Genomic DNA, 18,483 nt, shown 5'->3' with positions numbered 1-18,483 from the left:
ACCAAACACTAAGATCAACTGGACTCAACTGGTGTGGGGACACCTTTCATTCAATTTTGACACATCAAAGTGCCACTCTTCAATGGATTTATAGTTGACTGTGATCAAACTACGTCATTTCCGATCGGGGATTGTCAATTTTAACCTAACACACATGTGCTCGCTGACAAAAAATAAGAGAGGAACTTTCTGGATGGGCGACAATGAGATGCACTGAGAACCTGAAAGATTAAGAAAGAACACTGTATCACACTACCATGGTCTATGACGGCACACGCTCACCCTCAATGGCCGCTAATCATCATCACCACTTGGTCTATTGTCACGGGATAACCCAACAACAATCGAAATCATCGTTCAGGCGGTATTGTTGTTTGGACGTCTCCTTGTGATTTATTGAGGTCTTATTGGCGCGGGATGCAGCGCCCGTCATGGACATTATCCGCCACACCTGCGTGAAGCGTTCAATCAACGAAGAAGTCTCAAAATCACGCGAGAGAAACATAACATGATGTTGGAGATTCTCGGCCCAGGTGATGGGAATTTGTCAATGATGAAAGAAATGAGGATGTTTAACCGGTGTGGTAATCAAAGACCTATCAGAGAGCTTTTATAGATGAGAATAGGTGATTGCTTTCAAAGGAAGCTTGCATTGAGACCACCATCTTTTATTTTGGGGCGCTGAGACAAACTCTGAGATATCTACCATACTATTAACCTGGAAACATTGGTGTGACTTTTATTGCCAAAATATTTGTTACTTATACATGTATGTCTTATCAACAAAAATGAATATTTGATTGAAAATATTGTTTTTGGGTTGTCAAAATGCTTCATCAAATTCACCCCGAAGTTGCAGTTTCAAAAAGTTTGAGAACATTTTTCAGACTTGCACATGATATTGCACTTTGACCAGATGGTCCTGCTGTTGAAGTTAAGTTACCTGCCAAAGGCCACAAGGTTAATAAATCATTCTCCTGTTATCAGACTTGTACAAGCAATAGACCTGGACTTTTTTATTTCTCTGAGAGATTAGAGAGCAATTAAACAAGACCAGCTCAAGTGTAAACCACTGCCGCGCTTCACTGGGTTTGGAAGGCAAAGGTCACATTTCTTATCCTTGCTAACACAGCTAACCAACCGTGAAATAGCAAAGAGAAAGAGTTGAGGGTAAAACAACTAGGCCTTAGCAACCAACTCTTATTAGAAGCTATTCTGTCTGATGTACACACTCCCACTAGTCTTAGCATGGTCCAATTTGTTTTCATAACTTAATAGGGATATGACAAAGGTTTAAGGGCCTACTCCAAAAAGCACTTGAGTAATGCAGCTGTACCATACATTATATGACCCCCTCTCTGATGACACCAAATTTTGAAATCAAAACCAGCCAGACCAGGGCAAGCCATAATCATTCTCAGAGTATCAATCCAGCACTTTTGTCCCACAGCTATTTTTTGTGGGAGAGAACACCAGCAACCATTCTCAAACGGTCCCGTCTTTGTCTGAGCGACTTTCCCCAAATCGCAACTATCGTTATCTCGAGGAGGGAGTGGTGCTAATTGGTGGGACATCGTTAACGTTCAAATGAGCCGTACAGCGCTTGTTACCCAGAGGTGGCGTGGCAAGTTCCCCTAATATAAACATTGTCATTAATTCATGCATCGTGATTCTCTATGAGGTTTTTTCTGCCTGGTTGAGATCCGTACCGAGATGTTAGCGGCCGGGCACCTGGTTAGCATCTTGGCGGGCCGCGCGGCCAACGTCACTGATTTCACGCGTTGATCTGCCACCAGCGTGGCATGCTCTGATGCTTTCTTATGCATATTATATTCTCCATAACGAGCGAACAATGGCAGTAATTTGACGGGTTAGTGACGCGTTGGTTCTGAGGAGGTGTTGATGGACCTATGAAACATTAGTTGGCTTTGTACAAAGATTAGCATATTTTAGACAATGCACATACGAGTGATTTCAGTCAGTGTGACAGACAAGTGAGGCTAGGACCCCAGAGAGGTGAGTTGGTGCCAAATGGACCTTTTTGACAAAGACAAATCAGATCCCAAACAAATCAAATGCGCACACTCAGAATACGTGAGAAGGCCTAAACAAACTTTGGACAATGCCATAAGCCATTGTCACCCTATTTTCTACGTGGAATGCATGACTGGTCAACGCCCAAACTAACTTCTTCAAAAAGGTCCATTTGGGCAACTACCACATCAAAACTCCTCGACTCAACTAGAAAATAGAATGTTAATGGGTTTTTTCAAAAGCAAATATAGGGCCGGGTGGTATCCCACTTGTTTCAGACAAATCTTTGAAATTGACCATGAAATTTTGAAAAAGTTATTGAAACTGAGCACAAATCTATTAACCATGTTTTAAAACCGATATCCAGATATCATGTCACAAAAAATAAGAATATCAGAAAAAATACACAATTTGAGAGGCTAATACTACTTACATGACTCTACTTGAATCCTGGTCAAAGGAGAATAAAATACAGCGTCTACGCAAGACAGACTTGGGGTTTTCAATGCTACCAGCCAAGCATGGCATGATTATGTGACGTTTGGACAGCCATTCAAACTCGTCCACACAATGCTAATTCTATGTTTCTACTGATCAAGCAGAGGACATACTTCATCTGTACATTGGAAACCTCTGAAAAGGCATGAGACACTGAAAAGAAACCTATGATGGCCTTAATTTGCGTTAATCTCCGTCATTGAACCGAACATTTGGAAGCCCACCAGGGGCGAACAATTTAGTCAAAAATTGAAAGTCTTTCTGAATCACAGCCTGGAACGTGCTCACTCATGTTTGGGTAAACGGTTGTGTTTGCAAATAAAACAATTTGTGGAGACAATGTGACAGGTCTTCTTCAGTTCAGCGCCTTGTCAAGTTGTCCAACACTTTAATGACACAATTAGCCCATTAGATACCTGGACTGGCCAACTGGACTTCAATTGGCAGCTATTGAAATAAATTACTATGAGGTGTCACAAAATAATGAACTGCAAAAAAATGCCGAAATTTTTCAGATTTGAATTTTTTCACATTAAGTTCAAAATGGGTTAGGGTTAGGGTTAGAGTTGAATTTTTCATAAGTTTAAAATTTTCAAAGTCAAAAAATTTTTGGGACGGACCATGTTTCTTCATTTTGAGCTGAAAAAAAAATCAAGCGAAAAAAATATTTGGACGCTTGCCCACCTATATTACTGAAGAAAGTTGGGGTGTAAAACACATAATCAGTTGAGGGTTCTTCACCCAAAATGTAATGAACCAGCTGAATTTATTTCACGCATAGGGGAAGACTCCAAAGATTTGAAGAGAAACCTTACTAAACCCCTCCCAAATTCCTCATTTTGCCGGCTATAGTTCAGTGAAAACGAAATTACGCAGTTTATCGGCCTAATGGGCACTTGAAAGTAGGCCTAGGCCCGTTTTCGTTGCTCATGAGTGAACTTTACAGACAGGCCACGCCAGTGAACATGTAAGATTACCTCAACCCATTCAAGGGGAAAAAGGTATTTGGAAAAAATCACAAACGACTCAAGTCCACGTTTACTTTTCTCTTTGAGGTGAACTCGGGTGGAACTATTTAACACCATATTTGTGTACCTTATAAGTGATCCATGCTTGTTGAGATCAAGCAAGGGCTTAGTCCATATTGTTAGCACAGACTTTAAAGGCTTGAATATCTTGATGATCGCTAGACCGTGAAAAAAAAGTCGAGCTGAAAGCGAAATTTACTTAGGCCTCGATGGTATTCAGCTGTTAATCTGAAAATTGAAGTTTTTGGCGCAATTTAGGAATTTTGCAAGTAGGGCCTATTTGTGTGTGTTCCGCCAGACTGCTCCCTTCTTATGGTGAGCTGCTTGATGTAATCCACACCATTGTCATGTTGGCACCAGACCAGAACTCAACGCAATGGTCGAGAAACTTCGAAGGCCTATATGCCCAACTCTAGACGGAGAACCCAACTCCAGGGGGCAGTAACTCTCTGGGCCAGAAACTGCCAATGTCAAATGTTTCCTTTCTGTGGAGTTGGCATCTAAGGGGTTAAATGATCACCCTCACATTTCACACGTGGCTAACAACCTTCATGCATGAATCGGCTAGGATCCGTGGTGAGAAAATTAACACACAGTCATGTCGGGCAAGAAACAGGCACATTAAACAGGACAAATAGTGGTCCATATCGAAGAGTTGGGAAATACTGCCATGACTGTTATTGTGCAATGATCGACTTATCACCAGTCAGATCCTGTCATGGATCATATACAGCGTTCTGTCTATGATGGGGGGCACGGTGGTGTAGTGTTCAGACTAGTCCCCTGATTGAGGGATTGTGGGTTTGAACCTCTCCGGAACCACTTTGTCCTTTCAACCTTCATGTTTGAGTTCAAAGCATCAACCTCTTAAAATAGAATGGTACTGCTGCTCCCCTCAGATTGGGGAGAACACACATCAACACATCTGACCAATAGAATGGTACTGCTGCTCCCCTCAGATTGGGGAGAACACACATCAACACATCTGACCAATAGAATGGTACTGCTGCTCCCCTCAGATTGGGGAGAACACACATCAACACATCTGACCAATAGAAATGTGTTTTAAACAAATAAGGAGTTGGTCATATTTGCTAGTGAACAGAAAGAAGAAGATTAAATTAGAACAAAGCCAATTGTAGCTAACTGCATCTCAAAAGAGATTTCCCAGATTCTGTTGAACAGTAAATTGTTCCTTTAAACAGAAATCTGCCTTACTCAGCCCTCGCCCTCCCCCACAAGCCACATAAGCCATAGAATAGATCTTACCTGCCCTTCTCAGTTCATGTTCGTTGATAAGTCGTCTCTGAATGCAACAAGCCAGTAATGCTCTAAGCGAAATATTATTGTCATGGTCAACTGATTGCCACGGCAACTGGCACATAGACCTTCAGCTTTATATATACGCATGATATACATACATCTAACAAGCCGATAACAGGCGCTGGGTATACACGAGCAATTCACACAATTAAAACAACAATAGGTCTGCTGGTGCATGTAGGGAGCGGGCACTGATGGAAGCTATGGTTGGATGCTTTCTCAGATTTGGATACGGGAGGGCATGGTTTGGTGCGTCCACCTGACACAGAGGCCCACAGTTACTCCCAATCAACCTCAGTTAAACCTACTCAGCAGACACTTCTATTATCAGGACATCCACTCTTTGGGGACATTGGTTTAGTCTCAGATTGGCTGTTCTTATACAGGTTAACCTCTTTGATCAGGACACACACTTGCCTTGTAAGGAGAACAGCCAAAGCTGATCACTACCAACCCTTTCAAAAAAGAACTTAGCCTACAAAGGTGATTGAAATGAGACAACAATGACACGGTCAATGAACCATGCACATACAGCAACTCCAAAGTCTTATCTAACATTTCTCAAAGCCTATTGTTTTCTAATCTTACTATTGTGCCCTTCCTTTCCCCAGTTCTGCTATAACAACAGTGACTCTGGATTAAACAGCAATTTAAAAACAACTCAATGTCCAGCCCTACCTTGGAAAACATACATCCAGTATTGACTGCACTGCAGTTATAACTGATCTCTCTGTCCTGAGGCCACGCACAGCCTAGTGTACCTCTCGGCGGCCGGTGGTTTGGTCCCACAGCTGCACAGCTGCCTGATACGTTCGATTCTCTGGCCGTTAACACTGAACATACTGTACCTGCCGCCTCCAATCGCTAGTCAATAGGTTTTCAAACGCTACTATGGTCCACGTATACCGTGTAATTAATTGAAGTAGTTGGTCCAACATCGTGTCACATGGTATCACGGCCCACTTGCTAAATGTTTTACATGAGCCCGGGCCCTTCATAGCAGAGAAGTGTGATTCACACAATGGCACGCTCGAGTTGCTGTTGAATGCTGGTTATGGGTGTTGAATCCCGTCGAGAAGCAAGCCATCACTTAGTGAACATTTTGAGTATCGTTGACCGTCAGTGTTGCAAACGTCATCTCCATTTCACAATTCATCTTTTGCCAGCCTTCAAGTGGAGAGTCTGACTTGAATATCTCAAACAACATGACAAGCGTTAAGTGAAGTGCCAAAGGTCACACACAGCTATGAAATACCAACAAATAGGCCTTTTGAGTCCAGATCAACATTGTGGGGACTAACGATGCATAAACTAGAACAAAGTTAATAGCAAAGAAAAACAACCTCATTTTTTGCCTTTTCTTTGTGTGAGTTAATGTGGTGTTAATGTATTACTCTAGTCCTTCCGATCTAAGACCAGTTGATTGATTACAACGAGATCTGAATGACCAAGTTGGAATATAATATCTTGATCATCTGACACCTTGGTGACACCAATGTTGTCTATTGAAATTGAACATAGAGCTACTGTGAGCATGATATCTCTGGCTTGAAGTGATCATTCAGAACCGGTCATAGATGGGTGAAATTAGAGCATATTCACGGGCCATCGAGGAAATCATTGTAATTATATTTAATGATTATAAGAGAAGAGAAGCAGCATGCTTGGCATAGTTCCGCTATAGTTCTATGAACAAATGGGTCAGCGGTAAATGGCCTGATGATTGAGATGGCTGATAATGTTAACCCTCGCCATGTTGCGACATCCCAGAGGAGACAAGGCAACAGGTTGAATTGATACAGTTATATCATATATTTGGTTATCTTTTATTTTGCACTGTACAATCAGATTAACACAACTTATTTTCATTGGACGACATAGGGTTTCCAACATCAAACTTTCACAGGACAAGCCACCTCAGCAAGATGGAAGGCCTACCAGATTCTCAGCAAGATGGAAGGCCTGCTGTGTTCTCAGCAAGATGGAAGGCCAATCCGACTCTCTGGAAGATGGAAGGCCAGCCTGATTCTCAGTAAGATGGAAGACCTGCCTGGTTCTCAGCAAGATGGAAGGCCTATCCGACTCTCTGGAAGATGGAAGGCCAGCCTGATCCTCAGGAAGATGAAAGGCCTACCAGATTCTCAGCTAGATGGAAGGCCTAAATGGTTCTCAGCGTGAAGTTGGTCACTAACAATAACATTATAAGAGATAAAAGACTTGACTCACCAGCAGCTTGATTGGTGGAAGAACTTCAGTCTGAAATGGAGGAGAATATTGATGTGATAACAAAGTAGGGCTTTCCAACTATAAGCCTGTTTGGGCGCAGGCTGAACACATTCGCCAAAATAAACAAGCAGGACACTATTCTGGTTTACAGTAGGTAGGGGTGTTCCTCACCGTACCTTGGACCAACAATAACAATCTCTTTTCATTTGAGGTTTGAATTTGGAACTTTCTCTCTCTGAATCTGAATCTAAATCTAAATCTATACATGAATTGAACCAAATGACCAAAATATCTCAAGAATAACCTTATCAAGATATAAGATGTTGTTAAATTGAAGGAAAGCCAAACATATGCTTGTGTTCCAGCCTAAGAATTTTAGCAGCAAACTGACTTTTTCAATTTTCTCTTTTTGCCCTGCCTTTTTTTGTAGGTAGCAGACGCATTTCACTTTAATCCAGGGCGCTGCACCCTGACTTTATAGACAGTGGCCTCTTCTGCCTGTCCTTTTGACAGTTCTAGCTGAAACACTACATCATACTTGTATCACAATACGGAACAAGGTTTAACAAGCAGCATCAAGATTCAAGCAGCCAGAGAGCTAATGTCTTGTTCAAAAACACTTTCAAAATGGTAAAATAAAACTGAAAAGTAATTGAGTCAAAGCCTACCTGTCTTGTTACAAATACACAGAATAATCCACTTGAAAAATTCAAACATCAAAAAGTGTTCTGGAGTTCTCAAAACAAACGACAGCCAATGATTTCCAAATTACTCCTTTAAACATCTAACGCGTCTTCATCTTGATCCACACAAACCAACAAAAGTATAGTCTCGCCCTATTTATTAAACCTTCCCAAGCAGAGACAATATTCGTTTGGACGTGTTAGCAGTAGCACAGTCCCTGATAATATCACATCTCCCAAACTGCCTCTCAAACTGTCACAGCAGAGCAACACAAGCTTGGCAAAGAAAGTCTCACCTGAAAAACATTCGCGATCTCAGCGTCTGCAACAAACTTTCACTGACCCAAGATATCCCATAGGCCTCTGGGGCGGACTCAAGCGCACTGCGACTTCCTGGTTACGTGTGGTCGTTATCTTTGTTTCCACTGAATAGGCAATAGGACCATTAGCCTGAGGCTGATAAGTCCCAAGTCTCACTGGAGGAGAGTCTCCACGCTTGCTAAATACGTTTTTAGAAACAGGCCAAAACAATGCCACACTTGAAATATTACACTGAGAAGTGAGCTGGGCGATCCCTCATGGCAGAATGAGCTGGCCCAATAACAACGGCAATGAAAGCCATTGAATAACATGTCGTTATGCATCGCTGCCCTGGTGAATTTTAAATAACCAGGCAGGAGTTCGTTCACTCGTGAGATTCACCCGCGTGGAAAACATGGAAGTTAACGGAGCTGGGAGAAGCAGATGGCAGAACGTAACCTTTCACCATCCTCAACGTTAATTGGTGATTTCTTTTTGATTACTGAAAGTTACAGGATGGAGCTGGGCTTTCCTAGGCATGTACGATGATTGAAATGGACCCAGAATGCAATACTCAAAGATGGAAGACTTCAACATCTAAAATGTAGATGACAATGTTGGGGGTGGATGTGATTGAAAGGGAAGGATCTGTTAGATTGTGTCATCCACCAAAACAGATAACCAACTGAGCAAGGAGGATGAAGAGCCTCGGTTCATGTCCTCAAAAGTTTATTTCAGGATTACCACATGGAAAGACATATATTGCCATGATTTGCTTGTTTGATCAAAAGGGTTGTGGCACACTGAGATGATGATGAATTATAAGCAAGGGCAGACCAAGAGAGCAACGTTTCAGTCTAGTAACTTCAATGATAATCAATGCAACGCTAATGCAAATATCACAACAACATTTTCTATTGAAAGTGAGATCCCAAAGTGATCACCTTTCACACCTTGAAACATGCTCGTCAAAGGATTGGGGGCCATCGAATAATTCTCGCACAAGAAGAGGGAGCATTGAATAATTGACTGTGAAGTAGCACAATCTCAGCCTTTCGTACCAGCAAACAGTAGAAAGAGGTGAGCGTGATTGGTCACACGGCCGTGGCCCAGCAGAATAGGTGTGGAGGACAACCCAATCCACTTACCATGGTCCGCAGCATGCCCATTGTGTCGCACAATCAGAAAACCATGGTGTCAGTTTCCGCTTGACCTGGTTGTCCCGGTGGAGAGCGTGTGGGTCTTAGATTACAAAGCGGCAGCCACCCGGGACCTGGGCCCAGCTAACAATCAGGAACGGACGCTCTTCAATGGAATCATTTTCTTTTGTTCACCACTGATTTGCCGTGATCATTTCACCTCTGTAGTCATGTTTTCAGCGAGGGCCAACAGCATTCCTTGCAACTCCAGCACAGTCATTTTCTTTTGTCTGAACTAACTTTATTTTATAAAGAGTATCACAGGATCTAGCGCTCTCCTCTCTATATTTTTGTCTTCTTGACTTCATGTCTCTGCCTGAAAAAGACTTTACCACCCATCCCATCTTGAACCCCATCATTTCTGATGACCACAAGGAAGTTTAGGATACAAGAGTCCTTCATTTATGCACTATGAGATGCCCCCTCTTAGTCATTGGTCAAAGATGCCAGCGACTCAGAGTTTCACGGTTAATGAGATGTCCCCTATCAGTCGTTGGTCATGGATGCCAGTTGTGACTCCACAAATCTCCCCCCGTTTCACGGTTGCCTGCTTGACAGATCGGAACGAGACTGGACAAACGGTCTGATTAACAGTCAACCAGAAACAAATGAACCATGTCTCTCGCCGGCCAAGCTGCGCAAACCTGGCTCCACAAAAATAACACGGGGAGGGTTCGATGGAGCGTGATGAAGTACAGGTGTCGTGCCGAGATAAGGCTTGGACAGAATATCAGGCTTAGTAAACGTTGTCAACATCCTAATCGCTATTCTACGATCTACAAGATATACCTGACTCGCCCAGGCAAGAGGCTCTGCCAAGGAAGATATTATAGTCATGTGAGTAGAGACGGTGATGTCGCTAGCAGGGTGGGTCACCCAGGCAAGAGGCTCTGCCAAGGAAGATATTATAGTCATGTGAGTAGAGACGGTGATGTCGCTAGCAGGGTGGGTCACCCAGGCAAGAGGCTCTGCCAAGGAAGATATTATAGTCATGTGAGTAGAGACGGTGATGTCGCTAGCAGGGTGGGTCACCCAGGCAAGAGGCTCTGCCAAGGAAGATATTATAGTCATGTGAGTGGAGACGGTGATGTCGCTAGCAGGGTGGGTCACCCAGGCAAGAGGCTCTGCCAAGGAAGATATTATAGTCATGTGAGTGGAGACGGTGATGATGTCGCTAGCAGGGTGGGTCACCCAGGCAAGGAGGTTTTGGCATCAAATGACCATTGATGAAAACCCTGATCAAAGGTCAGTTTAAGAGCAAGAAGAAAGTTAAGTGTCTCCTCCAAAACACAATGAGGAACCACAATGAAGCAGTGGTCACCACTCACTGACTCAGCCCAATATACACTAAATCACCAGCCCATGTCCATTTCATCCACAAAAGGTCATGTAATGTATTGTCCTGCTAACTGTTGCTGACACCTTTTGGCAATAAGTCCCTCTTGAACACAGAAATGAGGAAATCAAAAAGCTTACATCTTGAAAGTTGCCATGTCAATCAGGTTTAACATAGGAAGGCTGAGTGGCATAGTGGTTAGAGTGACTCCTCGTCACTGAATCCTACAAAAACTGGAAGAAGGTCCGTTTGGTGGCTCAGGTAATAGACATTAAGGCAGAACTTGCAGAAGAATAACAAATCTGGATGATAACTTCTCGGTCGGAGACTTCGCAATCTTAGACCACTAAATCACTGACAAGCCATGCACAAAGTTACTATTTCATTTGAGAAAATAACCGGCCAACTTGCATAAGAACTCCTGGTGATAATCCACGAGGCTAATCAGGATCTCATCGACCATGCCCCGCCATTGTCTTTCCATGGAATCATCCACGCGTGAGCTTATATTGTTATATCAAGTGCGATAATAAGATTCATGAAAATGCATATGGTCGGCCGCGTTTGTCCATCGCTGGATAACGCCATGGCTCTGTCAGGCGTACTCTGTTGCATAACGGATGAAATTAAACCTGCATAGGTCACGCGGGGAGTGCGCCAGGCAGAAACGTGATGACCTCGCTGACCTCTGTTACATCGTTAATGGTGTGACGCGAGGTGTTGTCAAGTTAAGAGATGATGCATCGTCAAGTCATGCAGAGTTTATCTTGTTGTTTTAGATCAAATGCCGACTCTTGATCAGACAACGATCATTTAACTCCACACTCACAAAGCAAGACATGAAAGATTTAAACGTTCGAAAAGTGACTGTCTATGCAACATTGATATTCCAAAATCTTTTCATCTCTGAATAAATTTTGCTCAAAATTTTCAAGTAGGTAGCATATCTCCCCTCGAGCATTTCACGATCTAGTTGCTTCCGCCATCTTTATGCAAATGAGGCGACCAGGGAATTCAAAACGTCATCTAGTGGCAAAATCTCAACAAATTTCACTCGTACAAGTAATTCTTGAAAAAAATTGCAAATCACCAAAAAATGTCATGAATTAAAATTCATGAAGAATCAAAATGGTGAAATTTTGCCACAGGAGGATCCAATAGGTTATGATATTACGATGGGTTTGATGTTGTCGTGGTATCGCCGAACCGTTGACAGCCATCTTACGCTTGTCGTTTTAACTCATTACACTTTTAAATAAGCGACACTATATTACGTGTTTGAGGCCAGCGTCGTAGTGATACACCACGCACACCAATGATCCTTTCTGACGGGCCGTAAACCAAAATCCCTGGAAGACGCTCACAGCTACACTGACGGCCACGAGCGTAAAATTTTATTGACAAAACCAACCGACTGTGTTAGGTGTATGAATCCAAAATGAGGCTTGTCACAACGTGTTCAGCTCATCATTTCAGTACTGGAGCAGAAATAATTCCTCTTTCTAATCAAAATTCAATTCAATCATGATTTTATCGAAGAACACTTTTATGCAAAACAAAGAGGACGTTTTTGTCTTTTCGATTTCGGCTGATCAGTCTTGTGTGAATATTCCAAATAAAGCCAGGCTCAGTTTAATTCAGTTTACCATGAAAAAAGACATGCGGTCGACTGCGTCAGAACTTTATAATTGTGTTTTCACAATTTGAATCTTTAATCATCAGTCTGAGTTTGAGATCCAATGAACGTCACATTCTTCAACAAAAACATAAGCTTCAGGTAAATGTTGCCATTTTGATTTCAAAGATAGTCACCAAGTTTTTTATCTTTGATTGAACAAGGATAGAAGTCTTCCAGAGATAGGCATGCCAGCCCAGTGTGTGGTTATACATGCAGTATTCTGAGTCAACCAAGCCCAGTGTGTGGTTATACATGCAGTATTCTGAGTCAACCAAGCCCAGTGTGTGGTTATACATGCAGTATTCTGAGTCAACCAAGCCCAGTGTGTGGTTATACATGCAGTATTCTGAGTCAACCAAGCCCAGTGTATGGTTATACATGCAGTATTCTGCATCAACCAAGCCCAGTGTGTGGTTATACATGCAGTATTCTGAGTCAACCAAGCCCAGTGTGTGGTTATACATGCAGTATTCTGAGTCAACCAAGCCCAGTGTGTGGTTATACATGCAGTATTCTGAGTCAACCAAGCCCAGTGTGTGGTTATACATGCAGTATTCTGAGTCAACCAAGCCCAGTGTGTGGTTATACATGCAGTATTCTGAGTCAACTAAGCCCAGTGTGTGGTTATACATGCAGTATTCTGAGTCAACTAAGCCCAGTGTGTGGTTATACATGCAGTATTCTGAGTCAACCAAGCCCAGTGTGTGGTTATACATGCAGTATTCTGAGTCAACTAAGCCCAGTGTGTGGTTATACATGCAGTATTCTGAGTCAACCAAGCCCAGTGTGTGGTTATACATGCAGTATTCTGAGTCAACCAAGCCCAGTGTGTGGTTATACATGCAGTATTCTGTGGTGGGTTCAACTCCCGCTCAAGTCGCCGCTTGGTTCCCCAACTGGTCGCGTTCAGGTGAGCGCTTTATGGAAGATTCTTGAAACCCCAGATGAATTACCGTGGAGGCTAGGATGATAATCCGACAAAATTTGGATGACGTCAGAGAAATTATTTCAATGACCAACAATGACAAAGTCATTTCCTGATGAAAGCATGATGGAAAAGCACTATTAAGAGTGATTTTTTCTGTTGCCCCACCTTTTTCCATAGAGCTCAGACACACTTTACATCAAAAGGAATACGTCAAGCAAATATGTAAACCGGTGTTTGATTTGAAAATCAGCGATGGAACATGGTGAAACGGGCGGTAATGAAGGTTTAATTCATTCAGTGAGTTGTGTCTCATTGGCGTCTGATTTCACGTATCAACATTCCACCGAGGTGAACGAGAAAACACATCTTAACGAGAATTATTTAGATATTCCATCAGAAGTTTTAACGTGCAAAAAACTCCATCTGTCATTCTTGGTTAGAGGCAACAGAGCGAGAAACCAACAGAGACGAGAGCGTGCGACCATCGTTAATTTCTGCAGCGATTCGAGCGCGTTGATATGGCGGTCATGTTCCCATCTCGTGGGCTCAGCGTCTCCCGAGCATGCGGGAAGATAGCGCGGTGATGATTATAATCGCCCAATTAAAGTTATACTATTTATTATTGAAGAATGCTGGAAGGTTTTTGAGATAAAGCGCAGGAGCTGTGAGATGGCAACATTGACAGTTTCCCCACACGCTCGCATCACTTGGGAGTAGCACAAGAGTTCATTGTTCAGGCATTTTGCTTCTGTCACACTTGAAACACTGATGTGATTGATGAAACAACGACACCTTGAGTGTCATGATGATTGCGCTCATCACTGAAACAACTGTTTACAGCCGTGAAAAGATAAGTATAGGTGGCACATAAAATATAATCACATTTCAATGAACATACATGTGGGACAAGAATCAGGCCTAACAGGAGAGGACGGCAGCGTGAACACTTCACCATATTCTACATGTACCACTAATACTGCCATCGTAATCACGATACTCCCCAAACAGATGTCCTCCACGGAAAGACAAGTTGTTTTTTCAGCCTGCCTGAATCTCATCTAGGACGAACAGACAGGCAGAAGGCGGCGTTATCGTCAAGCCACCGAAGCAGAAATGGTTTCGTTTTAATTTCGTTTTAATACACACGATTGGAGACTAAGGCCAGTCAAATGTGAAATTTTCCATTTATTTGCCGAGATATATTCCAAGTGTTGCCAGGCAACGCAGTCACACGACACTGTCATGGAAGACTTGTTTCACTTTAATTATACAAATTGTCATGAACTCAATTAACACTCGTATAACGAGCTGAAAGAAATTTAACGAGATTTGGGGACCATGCGGTTTCATCGACTCTCGCGGAAACTAAAACCTGCCAAAATCGGTATTCCATGCATTTTATATGGCCGTGAAGGAGAAACAAGAGACGACAGCCGGTTCTGTTCCCTGACCTGGCGACCTACGCGATATCTCCCACAGTTCCATATCTGCATTTGGTGGTCATCACGCTAGGGAAACGATATGGCCCGCATGACAGACGCAAGATTGGATATGGCCGGCCACAATCTGGACGTGAGTAGTTCTTTATGAATAACAAGTCAAGCAAAAGAAAACAAGATTGTGGCGGGGAGACACTTAAAGGAAGAGTCCCAGGAATTACAGACAGCCATCGCTACTACTGTACGAGAGACGTTTTTGACTGTCTGACGTAGTCAACAACGCCATGATGTCAAATTGACGTCAGTCACCAAATTGCCCACTTTGTCTTCAGCACAAAGATGACAGTAGTGAAACGGTGACATCAACTTAGACGTATCCACACGTATCCCAACTTTTTCAGTGACTTCAGTGAGGACAAGGTCACGGAGATGACCAAACGACGTCCCTGCACAACATCAAGGTCGCAGAGATGACCAAACGACGTCCCTGCACAACATCAAGGTCGCAGAGATGACCAAACGACCTCCCTGCACAACATCAAGGTCGCAGAGATGACCAAACGACCTCCCTGCACAACATCAAGGTCGCAGAGATGACCAAACGACCTCCCTGCACAACATCTACAGGTCGTGAGGTCATCACTTACCTCTGTGCTATCTGTTCCGTTTCCTATCTACTTCACTACTCAGCACCAAAGCTTTGCTCTTCTGCAAATAAACAAGCAAAAGAGTTTGAGAAACACAACAAACATTTCAACTTGGGTCTAGAAACATATCAGATGTGATATAACTTTGTGGGTTCTTTTTTAAAGGGCTTGTGAACATGGGCAAGTAAATTCACTTTGATAGCTACATCCCCTTAGATCAGACTTCAAACCAGAAGCCAGGCCAAGGGAGAGATCCCATTACCATGTTTAGTATGAGTAGCATGTGATGGAATAGTCCTCCCTGGTCTAGGACGAAGTCACAAGGCCAAACACCCCAACTGGTGCCCAACTCTAGTTGCGCCAGCACAAAAACATCAGAAGAATACATTCAATACTCGTCTGTGGTCCCCGGAACAAAATGTCCTCATCTTGTGTCACGTTAGACATGCGCATACTGGACTCTGATTCTCATTTATATGCATGCGTAACTGGATACGAAACCTAGAGATTCAGTTCCAACTCCTGCCAAAGGTGGCGCTGATCAAACTCTTCAAAGGAAACTAACTGTAATTGGTTCAGTTTGATGCTGCCAAATCCTGGGCACAGGTGATGTTACCCAGGGCACAAAAACCACAAGAAGACCTACCTACCGTGAATACAGACAAGGTCAAAGTATGCTCATGAGACAACGTGCACATTTATACACCAAACACATCATTGAGATCGTCTCATTTCCCTATCACACACCTACTTGACTGGTCACGGTCGGCCGATGTGTTCAAACAGAGATATAGCGTTGACCTACAATTGCACCGACAGAGTGTTGATAATGGGCCAGCCAGTTGATATCATAACCTCATTCTCTCTCAACTAATGGCGCATGACATCAGCCAAGTAGGCCCAATATCGCATCATGTTTACAAGTCATGTTCTCAATCACAGAAACAGGACAAACTTTTTCATTGATTAACTATTGATAACCAAAATACTTGTAAGAACCAAATTACATCATACTTTATATGGGGGAGGGGGGGGCTATCTTAGGTTTTATGATATGATGTAATCTTTGTCCATAGGTTCACAGGCGTTTACCCATTCTTAACCAATACTTCTACAGTTGAACTATTGGATCATGTCCATTGCCTGTGGAAATCAAGCACCGATTTGCAATAAAACATGATGAGAAGTGATTCTGTTTCGATTGGCCTCTTCAAAGCTGCTACCGTCACAGATTGATAGTAATGGGTCAAAAATATTCACAGCTCCAATTCTTCTTTGAAAGAAACAAGAAAACATGGAATAAGAATCGTCACCCGTGGCAAAAAACAATCTCTCTCAGAAGAGCGGGAAGCAGAAAACTTACGAAGGTGGAAACTTATTGTGAAAGCGCGACTAAACCAGTGACTACCAATCAAGCCTCATAATCCACACTGACCACCAGTGTTCCCATTCTTTGAAACACCACTTTCGCCACAGGGGTGACAAGTTTTTTCTCGCATTTTTTCCGACATCAAAAAACGCAATCTTGGTAGATTTTCTCCCATTTTCATTCATTATGTCACATGATTGGTCAGCTGATTTCTCAAACGTCTGCTCGCTTTGTTTATGCTCCGCTTCGTTTGATCAAACGGTGGAGACAACAACAGCAACAACGATTACTTTTCTTCGTATGTCCTTGGTAACTCAATGCACATCGTCCATCCGCAGGGTTACACATTTCTATAGACTTGGACATATCTGTATCAGTTATCCATCCCAGGTATCCATTGTGGTCAAATAAAAGAGTTTGTGTCGCCATAGAAACTGGAGTAACAAGGACTTTCAACTTTGCTCTCAAAGATGACCTTCACCTCAAACTTGACGACTTGGTCAGCTGATTGGTAATATTTCCCATCAAAATCGCCATGGTGATTATGTGGCTGTCAGTGGGTCTGAGCGACATGAATGATCATACTATAAGACACTCTTCCCTCACCAAGTTCAAGAAGGGATATTGATACATGTAGTCACGGGTCTTCCAGACACCAACATCACAGTGTAAGTTCACTTCGTCAGATGAGCTAAAGCAAATACCACACAGAATGTCTGAACATGGCAACTTTTAATCCAAATATCCCTATTTTGGTGTTTTGGCCAAGCAGGGTAACCAGGCTTTTTTAGTCTCATCAACAGACTCAGCCAATATTTATACCTAAAATGTCTGTATAACTTCCACTACATGCAATGCACTGGCCATGTTCATCCAGTCAGATATGACATGACGTACATCAGCAGGTAACTCAACATTCAAATGCATATTGTAGCAGTTAAAAACCACTCAAAACAATGGAAAATTCTATTTGAAATATAAACCATTTACATGTACCAGTGTGTAGAGAGAGAATGCTATGCTAATGCTATTGTAGATCAATCCAGGACAACCCTTCACAACACTTGCTTGTTCAGTATCCATCAATCAGCAGTTAGTGGTGATTAGCTAATTGGTCATGGTCTCTTCAGCCGAGGTATTTCTCTCAGTAGTCGTGCAACCAACGTGATATAAACATATGGTCGGACTAGCGGATTGGATGAGATAAAAGAGGTGTTAATTGGGAAGCATTAGTGCACTGAGGGTGTAAGACAAGATTTCAACTGATGACTGCAATGAAGCAGAGAATTGTTGCAAAATGTTGCAATGAACGGTATGTGTGCTAACCCTCAAAGTAAGTTCAGAGAAGCATTTACAGTAGGCTACATCAGCACCGAGCTCACCCCAATATCCCTTTGGGTATGTTCACTGTGTACAGGATATCTTTACAGTAGGCTACATCAGCACAGAGCTCACCCCAATATCCCTTTGGGTATGTTCACTGTGTACAGGATATCTTTACAGTAGGCTACATCAGCACCGAGCTCACCCCAATATCCCTTTGGGTATGTTCACTGTGTACAGGATATCTTTACAGTAGGCTACATCAGCACCGAGCTCACCCCAATATCCCTTTGGGTATGTTCACTGTGTACAGGATATCTTTACAGTAGGCTACATCAGCACCGAGCTCACCCCAATATCCCTTTGGGTATGTTCACTGTGTACAGGATATCTTTACAGTAGGCTACATCAGCACCGAGCTCACCCCAATATCCCTTTGGGTATGTTCACTGTGTACAGGATATCTTTACAG

The 18,483-nt window shown here is 42.8% G+C and overlaps 1 protein-coding gene across 8 annotated transcripts in view; it reads right to left on the bottom strand.

Moving 5' to 3' along the window:
• Positions 1–18,483, bottom strand: part of LOC135497386 (uncharacterized) — a 50,839-nt gene that overhangs the window by 24,457 nt on the left and 7,899 nt on the right. For 3 of the 8 annotated variants that reach the window (XM_064787240.1, XM_064787248.1, XM_064787247.1), the window contains exons 2-3: positions 15,320–15,380; positions 7,110–7,139 (exon numbers count right to left, since the gene is read on the bottom strand). The gene's annotated coding sequence lies outside the window, so the exon portion shown is untranslated. Of the gene's footprint in view, positions 1–5,561; positions 5,592–7,109; positions 7,140–7,777; positions 8,089–15,319; positions 15,381–15,969; positions 16,107–18,483 lie in introns of those variants that run through there. The other 5 variants (XM_064787243.1, XM_064787241.1, XM_064787245.1 and 2 more) reach the window with 5 other exon arrangements.

The sequence above is a fragment of the Lineus longissimus genome, chromosome 12 (assembly GCF_910592395.1).
Source record: "Lineus longissimus chromosome 12, tnLinLong1.2, whole genome shotgun sequence".
Lineage (NCBI taxonomy): Eukaryota > Metazoa > Nemertea > Pilidiophora > Heteronemertea > Lineidae > Lineus > Lineus longissimus.
This window is presented reverse-complemented; position numbering and strand designations above follow the sequence as displayed.